The sequence below is a fragment of the Rhipicephalus microplus genome, chromosome 5 (genome assembly GCF_043290135.1).
Source record: "Rhipicephalus microplus isolate Deutch F79 chromosome 5, USDA_Rmic, whole genome shotgun sequence".
Lineage (NCBI taxonomy): Eukaryota > Metazoa > Arthropoda > Arachnida > Ixodida > Ixodidae > Rhipicephalus > Rhipicephalus microplus.
In genome coordinates, this window is record NC_134704.1 from 138494294 (window position 1) to 138509551 (window position 15258).

At 40.0% G+C, this 15258-nt stretch overlaps 1 long non-coding RNA gene across 1 annotated transcript; it reads right to left on the reverse strand.

Moving 5' to 3' along the window:
• Positions 1–5235: 5235 nt before the first annotated feature.
• LOC142817393 (uncharacterized) lies at positions 5236–12106 on the reverse strand. The gene is made up of 3 exons (XR_012895208.1): positions 12011–12106; positions 9012–9121; positions 5236–5758 (listed from the first exon to the last, which is right to left on the reverse strand). It is a non-coding gene; the product is annotated as an uncharacterized LOC142817393 (long non-coding RNA).
• Between the last annotated feature and the right edge of the window lie 3152 nt (positions 12107–15258).

The window sequence follows — 15258 nt, forward strand, 5'->3', positions numbered from 1 at the left end:
GTGCCCTTCAGCTTGGAACACCTCTGCAGAATAGCTACCTTGTCTCGGTAATCGAGTATTTTTATAATTACTGGGCGTTTTTTGCCATTCCTTTTTCCCAATCTGTGACATCTTTCTATGCCCCTGACATTCACTCCCAGCTTTCCCTCAAACAAGTCCTTTTTTATTGTTTCAGTAAGGTCAGCAGTCGTTTCATTAGCTTCTTCCCCTAGGCCAAAAACAATCAAGTTATTTCGTCGACTTCTGTTCTCTAACTCGTCAATTTTTTGACCGCGAATTCAAAGTCTTTCTCAAGCTGTGTTGCTCTTTGCTTTAAGTCGTTTACATCTGTTTTCAGTTCAATCAAAGGTTTTGTCTGTATTTCGACGGAACTCATCCTTTCAGTCAAGCTAGCAACTTCTTTTTCGATTTTTTCTTGTTTTGATAAGACACTGTTCATCATATCAGTGATGTGTTTTTGTCCTGAAAGAAGCTGCTGCAGTATTTCTTTATCTGAAGGGCCTAGGTTTGCTTCAATATCCCCGCAAACTAACAAATCCACGCCAAAAGCACAAATGCATGAAAAAAAGCTACCAAGTGGGCGTGGCAGCAACACTAAAAAGCGGTTTTCACTGCGGTAACATGTCGTAGGCAAGTAGGAACTAACCTGCACCACAAAGACGAATGGTTTGGTGAGCATTTCGCCCTGAGTGCCGCTGCCTGGCCCACTGAAGTTCGACGGAGGTACGTGGCTTCTTATAGCCGTTGGAAGGTCCGAGGTTGCTGACGTCACCGATGTTGGCGCATGCGTCGGAGTCGGGACTAAGGAAAGGGCGGCTTCTTCGATAAGACAACGGTGACCACGCAGCGGAATCTCGATGCCGTGAAGCTCCTTCCAGCCATGTGATGGGTCTGTCAAAACGGATTTATATTCAGCAGCTTCCGTTCCGAAGATGATCGCCACAACCTGCACCACAAAGACGAATGGTTTGGTGAGCATTTCGCCCTGAGTGCCGCTGCCTGGCCCACCTTGCAGTGTTCTATGCAAGACCTAAAGAACTTATAGAGTTATTATTATCAATAGAGAACCATTATTATACACACCAGCCCTGCTACAATCAATATATTTTTTTATTTGTCTATGCTCCAGCTGTCAATAGTGACATTGCAGTGTTGATGGTACACAAATGAGGTGATTGCACCGTAATTTCACGAGCTCCACCTAAGCCACAAGATGGTGGCACAAAACACAATGTAACAGCAATTTTAGAACGAAATGTTTTAAACATAAATAATAATCATAGCACTGTGAAAGCGTGGCGCTGTGTTTGTCTCATGAACGCCTTGTGGAGATCGGCGAAATGCTGCTTGAGGCTCCGGCACCACTGTAAATTTGGAAGGTCACTGCCATAGAACTTAGGTGTCCTTCATAGGCACCTGGAAATGAAAATAATTGGCACAAATAATGTCAGAGACACATGTTAGCACAATAGTTTACATGCACAAGAAATATAACACAAAGAATGAAACTGAAAATTTAAGGCACACAATCCTTCATGTTATGCATATGTGAATAATAGAAGGAATGAGTGTATAAGTTAGTTCTGCCACATAAAAAAACAGCATGCTTATCACAGTGAAAATAACTAGGTTGTCAAGATTAGATAATCGATTATTATGTCCTTATGAAATTATGATTTAAATGCTCTCTGCACAGTAAAACTTTCGAAACCGCAAGTGAAAGCTCTCAATGTACATTCAATAGTGTGTGCATGTACATCTGCTGCCTTTATACTATGCAGTTTGTGCACAAAATTGGCATCTTGAAAAATTTTGGGAGTTAAACCTATGCAACTTATGTAGGTTAAAATCACCATGAAAGCAAGCAGGACCAGGCAGGTGCCATTAAAAATCTGTGCAAGCCAGATAACTATAACCGAACTGCACACATATAGGGGAGCAAGAGTAACAGAAATTCGGCTGCTGACCCGCAGGTCGCGGCATCAAATGCCAGCTCCATTTCCGATGAAGGCAGAAGTGCTGTAGGCACGTGTGCTCAGATTTGGGTGTACGTTAAAGAACCCCAAGTGGTCGAAGTTTCCAGTGCCCTCCACTACGGCGTCTCTCACAATCATATTGTGGTTTTCGGACGTGAAACCCCACATATAAATCAAGAATAACAGAAATAAACTGCACACAGAAAAGTTGGGTGCATGTGCTATCTGTAAGTGCCTAAACCTTACTACATACGGCATGCTCATTCCATTTTAAATACCGACATTGAAAATAACTGCTCTATTAGGAATGTAAAAGGTAAGGTAGAACTGAATGACTCTACAAAAAGTGACCCTATTATGACATCACATTTTCTTATAGCAAAATTGACTAAGACTCTGAAATATCATTATGCAAGAACAAATCTTCAAAAGAACATTCAAGTATGAAATCATATATCTTTAATATGGCTACTATGACTATAACCAAGAAATCGACCTCAACATGGCTAATGTTAGTTTTTAAGGCCTATGTTCACTAGACAATGAACTATACCACAAAAAGCACAGCATTCAGGCAAAGCACCACACAAAAAAAGAAAGCAGTCCTTTTTGTTATTACCACAATGCCTTTAAAATGGTATTTTTACCTCTACTTTCCGCTTTTTATCTAAGTAACTGGTGTGAAACAAATTAGCTGAAAATGCACTGTGCCTCCAAAACCTGTTGGCTGAGTCTGAATTTTTAAAAAATGGTGAAGCTTGCACTAAATTAGGCTCCACAAGCCTTGGAACAGCGAGACTGCATGACTCTTAGGATTACTTTGGTTACTTGTGTTTTGTTTCTGGGCCTAAGCATAAAGACAAGGGCTTAACTGAATTGCTGCTAACAAACAAATGCTTTCGAAATTGCCCGAGTGTCAAAGGATGCTCAGACATTTGTTGTTTTTCGAACTGGGCTATTCTACACCAAACATACAAACTATACTGCCTGGCGACCATCACAGATGTATAGTTTAAAAATGATGGTAGTTTACTATTTTGAAAATAGTTATTTGCCGAATTGTTTTGAAGAGAAAAAAAGTAGTGGTCACGTGCGTAGCTTCAGAATTTCGCAGAATGTCGTGCGGGTGTTATTTGTGAGAAAAATTTCAAAGTACCGCTTTTTCTTGCCATATCAAATTTGATCTACATATTAAGTAAGGTGCTTCTTAAAGTATTTGAAGCCGAGTAACATTAGTGCAATTTTTCCGATACATAGGCTTTGAAGAATTCAGCCAAACTGTTTATCGTTTGCATTTCTTGTATGGCAATACTGCACTTTGTATGAATATTTGAGCCACAAGTACTCACTGCACAGAAGTTATATTTCACGAAAAGAAATATTGTTAGGTCCAGATTACAAATATCACTATATGATCGTTTTTGTCCACATTGAGATGCAACTTGAGCTGTGTGTTTGTCTAATTGAAAATTACTTTTATGTGTAAGTTGAAAGCAAATAAACAGTTCTTGTTATATGGCAAGTGTTATCATTAAAATTTTTGTTTAAATGAGGAAAATGATTTTTGAAGTCATCTATTGAGGGCCATGGGGAACTTCGGAACGTAAGCTGTCGTATATCAAATGCAGAAAACAGCCATCATAAGAAAACTTCAAAATTCCATTTCTACTTCAAGACAAAATGTAATCCTATAACTTGCCATATAAAAAGAACTGCTTCCTTGCTTTTGATGTGGCAAAAAAATTGCACTAATATTACTGAGCTTCTTGCACTACACACAATCACCTTTACTTAATACCTAGACCGAATTTGGTGTAGGAGAGGCAGTATTTTTGAAACACTTTTTACTTTTTACAACCAACACCCAGACGACATCCTGGGAAGTCGGGAAGGCACCAACATGGCCTAATATTTTGTTCTCTGCGATATATTTTAGCATTTTGCTGTTTTCAATACAGTAAACGAGCACAATATTTTTTTTTCAAAACACATTTAGGACGGTTGGCAAAATGGCAGGGATGTTTGATGTGTAATTGCTTCACTGCCAGCATTTATTCTTCCGAAGCTCAAGCTATCACCTCTCTGTTGCTGCCTCCCTCACATACAATGCCTGCATAGGAAAGAAAAAGAAAGGCAGGTCCGACAAAGTTCACAACGCAAGATATTTTCATGTTGGATAAATTCATTACCATAAACAGCAGCAAAATAACATTCATTTTGAGTAGTCCAAGACACAAGCTATATACCAGCATACTAGGAGCCAAGCACAAACTTTTCATTTGAACATGTGTGGTGATAGACAGGAAGCACTTTTTGCAAGGCTGATCAGTCTGTAATTAACTGAATGAAGTACAATGCACTGTTCAATCCAACACCACATAGGCATCTTTGCTATAGCAAAGCCATGTGTCATTGATTCATGCACTAGATGGGACAATGCAAATCTAACAAAAAAGGTGAAAAAAGAAAACAAGAGAAAAAAAGAAGAAAAGGGGGGATGCAAAGTAGGAGCAGTGTAGCACTACTTTTACTTTGCATCCCCCTTTTCTTTCTTCTTTTTTCTTCATTCTATCATTCATCTTTTTTTTATTCCCTTACCCCCAACCTCCGACAGGAGAACACTTTGTATCAGCGCAACCTAACTTGAAAAGAAGCAAGGGCTGCACTCTTCTGCGTTATAGGTTTTTTTTTACAGACAAACATTTCCAACAGGCACACACGCCTACACCAAAAGATGATGTCATTACTGACCCCATCTAAACTAACACGCCAAGGATGACAGGGTGACTTCTAAAAAATAGGTCCTCAATCGCAACATCGGCCAGCCTGTCTGAGGCACTTCCACTGTTCACCCTGATTACCCCTCTAGGTGTTTCCATCTGTCGACTCACATCTTCATTTTGGATAACACTAAGACGACCTTACATTGATAAATACGCACGAAAGTTTAGTGATGTATCATGTGTCAGATTAAGCAACTCTGTTAAAAAATTATTGATAGCTTGCTTCCAGGCTTTTTATACTGTAGCCTGAAACTTCGTAATGTCTTCTATGCACATGAACCAGATTGACAACGTAATGCACAACATGCTTAAGAATATTGCGAGGAACATGATAACGACAAAACAACCGGCCACCCAAATTTTTCGTGTACATGTTTATAAAAAGTTCATGTACACCCAAACGAGGTGCTTATGATACAAGCTGAAAAAACCTACAAGTAGAGCCTTGGAGCCTTCTGAAAGTAGACGTGTTGAATTTTTTTCTGTGGAGGGCTTTACACCCATAAGTGAGGAACAAAACTCCTGTATAATGAAGAATGTTGGCAGCTATCAGTTATAGAAAAACCTAATGCAGCTAATCTTCCCCGACACATCTGTACATTTAGAGAGGTGACGTAGCTTCTGTGATTGTGGCAGTAACTCCAACAGGACCAGTGCGAAAATTGGCACTACTTGGCTAGACAAATGTCCGAACATGCCTGCCCGACTCCCTCTAGCCATCCCGGCTGAATCTGACACATGATTTCTTGACTGCTGGCTGGACAAAAACAAAACCACTGAATCACTCACAATACACAGCGTGAAGTTCCTCTGGAGTGGTCAACTTCGTCTTCTGCGATGAAAGAGCAGCACAGTGTACCGATAAGGCACTCCTTGCAATGGATTTCAATGCCACACAGTGACCTTGCTGTTCCTGTCGAAGAGAGCTTCGGGAGCTTGGAGGGTGCTTGCTCTTTTCTGGTGGCTGCTGCCGCTCCTCGTTTTCTGCTCAAGGTCAACCTGCACAAAGTTGTAGACGAGGCTTTAAGAATTGTATATAATATTATGCAAATTTTGGCTGAACACACATTTCCTCGTGGCACACTGAGGAATTTCTTATAAAACTTAAGGCCTCGCATATGCAAACATTTACAATCGATCCGATGATGCACTCGACTCTAAAGGAGCAAGTTTTTTATGTAGTGTATATAAAGGAAGGTCATTCAGCACAACCACAACTACAGTTGCACATGAAAACGACATTTTACACGATCCTGTTTATTTACATGGTCAATTTTATTTTATTTACACGGTCCATTTTACACGGTCCTGTTTTACACGATCTGGTCTGCATGAACTCTTGAACCGGGCACCATATAGATTGAAAGACACACACAGAGTTTGAGACAAACCTCGTTTCCCGTGGAGCATCTTCTTGCACTATAACAACACATCTCAATTTAGTTAGTTGGTCAGAACGAGGTGAAAACAGCTCGCACTTGAAAAGCACGGGCAGAAGGAATGACGCCTGCAACCTGTGCTCCCTGTACATTTTCGTTGAGGGTGCAGTTTTCGCCTTATCCTTATGCAATTTCGCATTTATAACTGTGTTCACTGCATAATCTTTGTGGAATTAAAGTGTGTGATACCATCATGTGCATCCCATGTAATTTATAAAAATAGAATACAAGATAGCTTGATTCAAAAAAAAAGTGCATACAGTGCCATGTCCTGTAGGCATTCTTTAGATTCTTTGGGCAAGTGGCAGAATGATTTATTCTTCAAAACATAGCTTACTTTTAACCACTACAAGAGCAAACTCGTACACTGGAACATTCTGTTTGCCTCTTCAGATTATAAGGTACCTTTTTTACACCAGAAAATCTTCAAGAAGAATAGAAGTGTTGTAATTATGAAGAAAGAAAAGTAGAAGGGAAAAAAAAGATAACCTGCCCTGTACAGGGACCGAGCCTGCGAACTTCGAATAACGTGTCCGATGCTCTATCAACTGAGCTACCTTGACGGCTATCCCTCTTCCATTTTGTACGGTATATATGTGCATTTATACATGGAAGAGTCAGTCGGCGCTGCCTGTTACCATTATGGCGAGTGTGGGACACCTTTTTTTTGCCTACTGGCAATTACATTACGATTGCAATTACGTTACGATTACTTCCGATATCCCTATACTTCTTTGGCAGCATTATGCATCTAGTTCACAGAAAATTTGCTAGTCACAGGAGGTGGCAATGGTTCGCCCTCCCACCTAAATGCATGTACTTGAACACATGCACAACTGATAAAAAAAACAAGTCACACACCGCTAATATTACTGAGATTCACTGTTTCAGATTCAAGAGTAAAGGAAAGAACTATATACCTAAGGGTTTGTTGTCTTTGTTGAACACATTATAATGAAAACTAGCAGAAAATGATGCCAAACAAAATATAGGGGATGTTATCAAAAGTAACTTTAACAAAATTATGAAAAGAAAAGTGAACAAAAACATAACTTGGCAACGTTTTTTGACAATTGAATAGACATTACTTTTTATAACATCCCTATATTTTACTGGGTAATGTTGTCGGGTAATTCTCATTATTAGAGTGGTGAGTAGGCTGACAAAGAAAGCATATGGCATTGATACTTCTTTCGAACACCTAATAGTTTGAGGACCTTAAAAGAGCGGAAGCTACTTTGAGTAGACCAGAGTATTTAGTTGGAGCGAAAAAAAAACATTCACACGTTTTTACCAGGCTTTTTAACACACTTTGAGAGATAAAAGTATATGCTGCCAGTAATACTAAGTACCATTACTTTTGTCACACTATGCACTGTAGCAGGTGTAGAGTGGTGATAGTGAAGGATTAATCAAGCACGCCACCAAGTGCGTTCACATCAATGGTCGCGTATTTTAAAAATAAACCTGCTCTATAATGAAAAAAAAGTTGAGAGCATTTATGTTTTTAGCCAAATCAAGCTAAACCTTCTGGGTAAGCAGACCATTTGCATAAAATCAAAAGGCATATTGTGCTTCATGTATTATAACTATGTTAACGATTTCAGCAACGCAGGGCAAAGTGACAACAGTTCTATTAAAAACCCCTCTCATTATGCATGAAAAGCACCACACCGGAATATTTTATAGTGCATGTAATATCGAGACTACTAGACTGTCTATTGACCTTTTAGAAGAAGGGTATCTCCTTCATGTTCAAGGGGCAACCACTTAGCCTTTTCCTGAGCTTTTCTGTGAATATTTCCTGAATTTCAGATATAATTAGGATTGATTTAGAGTGAACAAATTTTGCTTACGCATTGAAACGTAGTTCTGTATGTAACTGCAAATATGGGTGCGAAACCACCTACAAATAATTTTTAAAATTTAACTTATTTTTTAACTGCAGCAGCACAACTAGCTATGGGTGCCCAAAAAGTAGCTAGAAACAATACCTTTACCTTTTTGAGCCTTTTGAAAGTGTTCAGCTTCTCAGTGCTCACATTACAACAATTTTTTAAGTACGTGTTTGTGTGCCCACTACTCTTGCTCCTTGTACAGTGAGGAGGAGCACATGGCAAGAAGAGACAAGAAAGAAGCATAGCGAAAAAAAGCGAAATAAGCGTGGACCTCTTTTGTATCGTACAATGTGTGTAACATCACTATTGCGACAACATATAGACAAATTATCACGGCTATGCATCCATTGTAGAGTCATACACAACTGCAACACCACGACTAAATTTCAACCTTGTGTTGGTTTAGGATCTTTTTATAGTGGCAAGCTAATGATATCTGCATTTGTTTGGCACAGATTGAGTGTAATCTCATGTAGAATGCCCGTCATGTGGCTTCATTGTATATGTGGCCACAAGTAACTCTGGTTGCAAAGAAATCTGGCAGAGCCTAAACAGACGTCACTGACCACTCCAATCTGAACTTGCCTTTGCTACTTGCCCATTGTCATCCCAGCAAAAAATGAATAAATGAATCTGCTACAGATATGTGCTAGCTTATAATAAGGACCAAGTATGAAGGGTGTTTTGTCATTATTGACATCAGTTATTTGTTCAAGAACACTTGCTGTCAAACACAAATACATTGCTGTTGAAGCATCAAGACTCAAATATAAAGCAAAAAGAAGTGTCTTCTTAAAAATTACAGGTCACAAGGTGCAAGATAAATATTTTTATATACTTGGGATGTAAGGCACGCACAAGAGGTGCTGCCATATTATACTTTTCCTTGTGTTGAAACCTGCTTGCTTTACTCACACAACACATCTGTAAAGATGCCGTGAAAACACCAAGGAGCTGATGCAGCAAGGTTGAACACATGTCCAGGGATTCCACCATTCCTAAGCAGCCCTACAGCCTCCACAGTCCTGCAAACATTTGTAAGATAAATATAGTTCTACCCAAAGTTCTTGGTTTATGACACACGTGCAAGACGCATAACCACTCTATAGGAAGTTTGCATGATAATACGCTGGGTAGCAGAACGAATGCCAATATCAAGTATCCCGGCCTGCCGCTTCTTTCTTTCCGTTCTTAATTAATCAATCCATGGTTAATAAATGTTCCCCCAATGTGAAGTGTACTGGCAGTCCGGTGAAGAATTGCAATGTATTTCGAACACAGTCCAATTCATGGCAAGTAAGCATGCAATAGCGTTTTGTCAGTTGTTCGAGAAAAGAGCAAGAAGTTTAGCTAAAACCCATGTTTTTATAAACACCATTCAATTTGATATAAAAGTTGTGAGCATTATGTGAAGGAACACGGATTAATGTTTAATCAATGATTTCTTATAATGTACTGCTATGAATGCAACTAACTGAATATGAAACGATCAATTTTGCTCGAGAATTTAGAGTTATGAACACTATCGCACTTGCCTGCTGCATCTTGTCGAAAACAGCGGCAAGACAGGCTAGTTTCTGTAGGTGAGCAGTAATGAGCAGTGCAAAGTAACAACAAGAAACACCAGTAACAACAGTATGGAGCAAGCACATACTGCCAACTGTATAATTTATTGCACAAAAGTTCGCCTGAATATCAGTCAGACAACTCGTGCAAATGAAGGTCCAGTTGGGAATGAACAAGTTACGAAATCAACAATGCCTGCTTTCACTAACAGGACCCTCATTCACATAAAGTATGCAGCGATAGGCCCCTACCGAGGTACGTCACAGCATGATGTCACTGGCACATGTAAAAGGTGTGGCTGGAAAAACACTCCCGCTGGTGGCTCAGCCCGGTACAGTCGTGCGGTGTTTGGGGCAAGTTTCAATTTTTCAAAGCTTACAATTCACGTTACAATGTCGACATTTGCTGTAGTACGTGTCAGCAAACATCTAGTTGTGTGGTAAACTGTGTGGTAAAATATCTGCCACGCTGTCTGTTTATCTTGAAGAAGTGAACACATGTGGTGGCCTGTGCGAGCAACAGCGGCATAGTCTTCAAAAATGTGCACTGTTGATTGCGGCATGTAGTGTGCATTGAAAGGTATTGAGAATATCGGTTCAACTGAGAATATTGAGTGTGGTGTGTGCAGTGTCAATAACAATGTGTCTTGTTTGTGAAGACGTTAGCACTCATGGCAGGGACCGGTCGATGAAAAAACTTGATTCGACATTTTAGTCAAGGTAAATATGCACTTGACGCGACCATCTGCGAGTGGGTACATCTCGGTGTTTGCGCTGTATGCAGAAAAAAATTGCATGGTCACCGGGCTGGAAGATACCATTTGCTGAAGCTGCATGTATGAATCGCCCCGACGAGTACACAAGCCCAATAAAGGTATAACTCGTTTTATCGAAGGCCTCATATGGCTTCATGTAATAAGCAGAGATTCTTGTTTCACTTATACTCAGTACCTTTACCGCTCGGTATTCATGAAGTGACAATGCAAACAACAAGATTGTGTGTTAGGTCCTAAGGGAGCAATGTAAATATACAAATAAGTTGTAGGTGTCAGATGCAGCGATGTAACTGCGCAAAAGATTACGTATATATTATGCTACAGGTTTAGAATCGCATACATCTCAGTGGTCTATCAGGAACGTCACAAACAACTTCCTTGCCAACCAGCCCTTGCACAGAGGGAGGGAATGGCTGGCACGGTGCTCAAAGTGACGTCACACTATTTGCAAACATAGAGAGGTTTCTTACTTAGGCAACATTTTGCACAATATAATTTTTCGATGCAAGACTGTACTCGTCCACATTGATTATACTGATGTCTTTTGTTGTTACTTTGTGCTGTGAATTACTAAGCATTTAGTCACCATGATCTTTAAAAGCTAATTTCAGTGTTCTCTCTCATAATGCTGACAACTGTGTTTTTGCATAAATTGGGCAAAAAAGCAACACAGAAAGGCTGTCACAATAAATACACCAACATGGGTATTCTCCTGCAAACAAACGTCGGCACTGGTCCTGTCATTACCCGTCTTCCTTCTCTCTTTGCCTTGTTTGTGCTGAAACAGCCAAACACCTGATGAGTTAGATGAGAAATATTATAGCATCAAAACTATAAGTGCTTGCATCAGCAACTACACAACAACGTGATTACCACACCCCTGCCACACAGCAGCGAAACATATTTTGAACATGCTGGCAGTGTATTATTTTATAAAAAGCAACTCTGGCAGATTACAAAATCTCACATTGTGCATGCAAGTTTTCTTCAAAGTCAGGCATACAATGTAGGTGCTGGCCGGTACAATATTATTTACAAGCAAAAGCGTCTTGCAGGTACACATGCAGATTGCACGAACACCTCTCTCTCTCTACACTAAGCACACACATTATATCTTTTAACAAGCACACGCCACTGTTTAGGGGCATAATAACGCTCTACCGTGAACATATGCTAATCAACCCACTTAGGCGGTTGGCTAGGTGAATCGAGCAAGTTACAAATTGTATCGCCCGCGAACATAAACAAAATGCTGCTTTGCATCAAATGGCACTGCAGGCTTCGTTTAATTAACAACGTAGCAAGCGCCGTGTGCGTCTTCCTCACTACATTGCACATATGAAAAAATCGATCACCATACACATGCATGTTGCCGCAGTTGTCTCAAATTAGCTCCAGTAAGGCCGCGCCGATGCGCCATGGCTCTTCTGGCGTTAGCGTGGTCAAAGCGAATCGGCAACCGCACTCGCAAAGGCGCATAAGGTTGCCGTTTTACGACGCCTCGCTCGAGTGCAGCAACACACACTTGCACTGAGTGGCGTACTTGGTCTACATAAAAAAGTGTCCCCCTTACCTTCAGTTTCTTTCACACTGTCCTGAGGGAAGCAACCACAGGCGTCAGCCGTCACCTCGGAGTCCTTCGAGCGCCCGCCCAACCCGCCGATTCCTTGGACGACTCGCACTTGATCGGCAGTCGAACAACCGCGAAAATAGGGCGCAATCTTAGCACATCACATGAACGAGGAACGGCGCTTCCTTGCGTAAATTTAACATTTCGTGCTCTTGTGTGTAGCAGCGCGAACACATGAGAGACGCACGCAAACGGCATGCCCCCGGAAACAAAGACAAACAACATGTGGCTTTAGCTGTGAATGAATTTGGCTTGGATATCTGTGTGAAGAAAATAAAAAAAAACATCTGGCGCTGCTAGAAACTGAAAAAAATGTATGTTATCTAGCAAAATAACTTTAAAAGTGATAAACGGTTATTCAAAAACAAGTTACAACTTATGAATATTTTCGCAGGTCTTTGTTTTGTTTTTGTTCTAGCAGACGACAGCCTCCTACTGCTTCTACGACAGACGTAGCGCAGTTTCACGTTCGGTGCTTGTCGCCGACGCAAAAGCTCTACAGTAGTGATATCAGAGTTATCAATTCTCAATGAATCATAGGATGGCTACAAAGCAGGAACATTTTGACATAGTGCAGTACGCAATCTTTCAAGGTATGACATTTCTTTGCTCTGAAGCAAATCGAAGCAAGCGGGCCGGCACAATCAGCTGATGTCGCCAATACGCGAGGCATGGTCGTGCGCAATAGCGTCGCGCCCCGCGCTCGATTTGTCATCAAGTGATAGAGCTACTAAGTGGAATACAGCTAGATGCAGGGATTAATGGCGTATCACTCTAATTCCCTGTGGTGGCCGACTCAATCACAAGGGAGCCCTGGGAAACCACCTTCGACTGCTCAAGCTTGTGTGTCGGTGTAAAAAGACTTGTTTTCATCCGCGGCGGGGCAGCAATCTATAGTTGAAAGACATGCGAAAAGCATGTGACGTATATACAATCACAAAACATATGCACACAACAATAGATACGATTGCATATCGTACATAAATATGCCAACACATAGCATGTAAAGAGCAAATTTATATACATACATTAAACTCTTGTGCACTGCTCAGCGCGAATAGCTCAGCACGTTAACGCACACAGTTCACGTACGCGAGCACAACTAAGTGCCGCAGGTTCGAGTCTCGCCAAGTCTAAACTTTTTTTCTTCAACGTTTTTATTGTACTGCTATTTTTTCTAATGCCTTAGGTTCTAAAACAAAATAAAAGCAATATTGCGTTCAAGTACGTATGTGGGACTGTGTTTTTTGCCCAACAGTTATTAGTATTTTTATTTTCATTATTAATTTTTTATCTATTTCATAATATAACAAAATTAAGGACTAAGGGGAACATTGGGTCTGCTTGATTGTGAAGGGACTCGAGAACTGAGAAAACTCAAACCAAAAAATTTATTTGAGAAAAACTGAGCATTTCACAGCTGGACCAGTTACTTCAAGGGTAGGCCCTATGTATGCGTGAGACTTGCTATATTACTCACCTCAAGCTGTGGCAGCTGAGGGAAGGCAATATCACCGAGAAGCAGTTCCAAAATATATTTTGGTTGATGTTTTTTGATTCCTTCAAAATAAGGGCTGCACAATTGTGATCGAGCCAAACCAAGAATTGTGGGCACGAAGTCATGAGACAGAAAATGAGTAATGTTGATTGTTTGAAAAATTGCCCTCACTAAAAGGAAGAGTTATGGAGTGCTACGTAGCTTAACTGGCAGTAGGAATTTTATATATACATATAGATAGTTTAAAATGGACAATGTTGCACACACAGACATCGGTTAAATTTCTTTGCAGCACAGTTGAAGCATCTATGTAGAACTGAAGCATCAAGAGAAGCTCATGCGTCCTCACTTTATTGTGCTTTACATAGCTTGTATGCGTCCATGCAGCCATGATATGATATATTTTAAAGCATTTTTTACCTATAATCTTCTTATTCATTAAAGCTGGCCCATAAGTTGTGTCTTATGTAGCACTACATCTGAAGCATAATCTGCATGGTGGTCTGAAAAAGGTCTTTTGAAAATCTCAAAACGACCCAGCTTTATACACGACCACCCGTGCATCAATGATAAGCACCATTATGTGTCCGTACATATCATTTGTGCTCTCATACTTAATTATTTTTCTGACCACTCCCTCTGCCCCTACCTCGTTTCTGTCATGAAGCTGTGGCAAGTTGTGTATAGCTGTATTTATATTGTAGGAGCACATACTATTAATAAAAAATAATTTTTAGGCTACATGCAATTAGTTTTCATAGATTTTCATTTCTTTTGTCAGTGCTCAAGAAAGCTAAGCTCATGGTCAATATATTAAAATGACATTTCTCTTTGCCAATATAATGAGAACAGTTTCATTATTATTGACAAGTTCATTCACATTGAATTTAGTTCTGCTTCTTATTGTTTCTACTAAAAAACGAGCCCTTGAAGTTACGCTTTTTTGCTTGATTTGTTTTTGTGTGACAACATGCAAGTAAAATGACAGTTATTGTCATTCCTTGTGAACGACACATTTTCCATGTGACAGACTTTAGCACCTGGTCATCTGCAGAAGTTGTATTCATTCTGGAAAAGGGCGAACAGCGGTGACTGACAACACAGACTAGCTTGCGTTATTCTTTTGTACTATATATGTCACTGTGCATTCATTCATAACTTTATAGAGCTCGGATTTCCTGCTGAAATTGTGACAACAACAGTAGAGTTTCCACATTTTTGCAACAATCCACATGCCTTTCATACACTATTGCACATTTTCGTAAGCACCTTACAAAATCTGTATATTTCCGTAAGACGTTACATTCTGCATTTTCCTCATGAAAGCTTCTGTACACTCCATACACTTTCCTTATCCTTCCTTATCTTCTATAATGAACTCTCCTTATGCTCCATAAGTTTCCTTATCGTTCCATATTTTCCATAAAACTCACTCCATCCAGGCCATAAAACTTCCTTATCCTTCCATATACTCCATAAAAAGCTTTCCACATATGCCATACATTTTCCTTATCTTTCCGTATACTCCATAAAAGCATTCCGTATACGTCATACAATTTCGTTATCCTTCCATATACTCCATAACAAGCGTTCCGTAAATGCCATACAACTTCCGTATATTTCCATAAACTCCATATTTTTTCCATATGTAGCGTAAGGAAATGTTATGGAGTCCATATACTTTCCGTAAGAT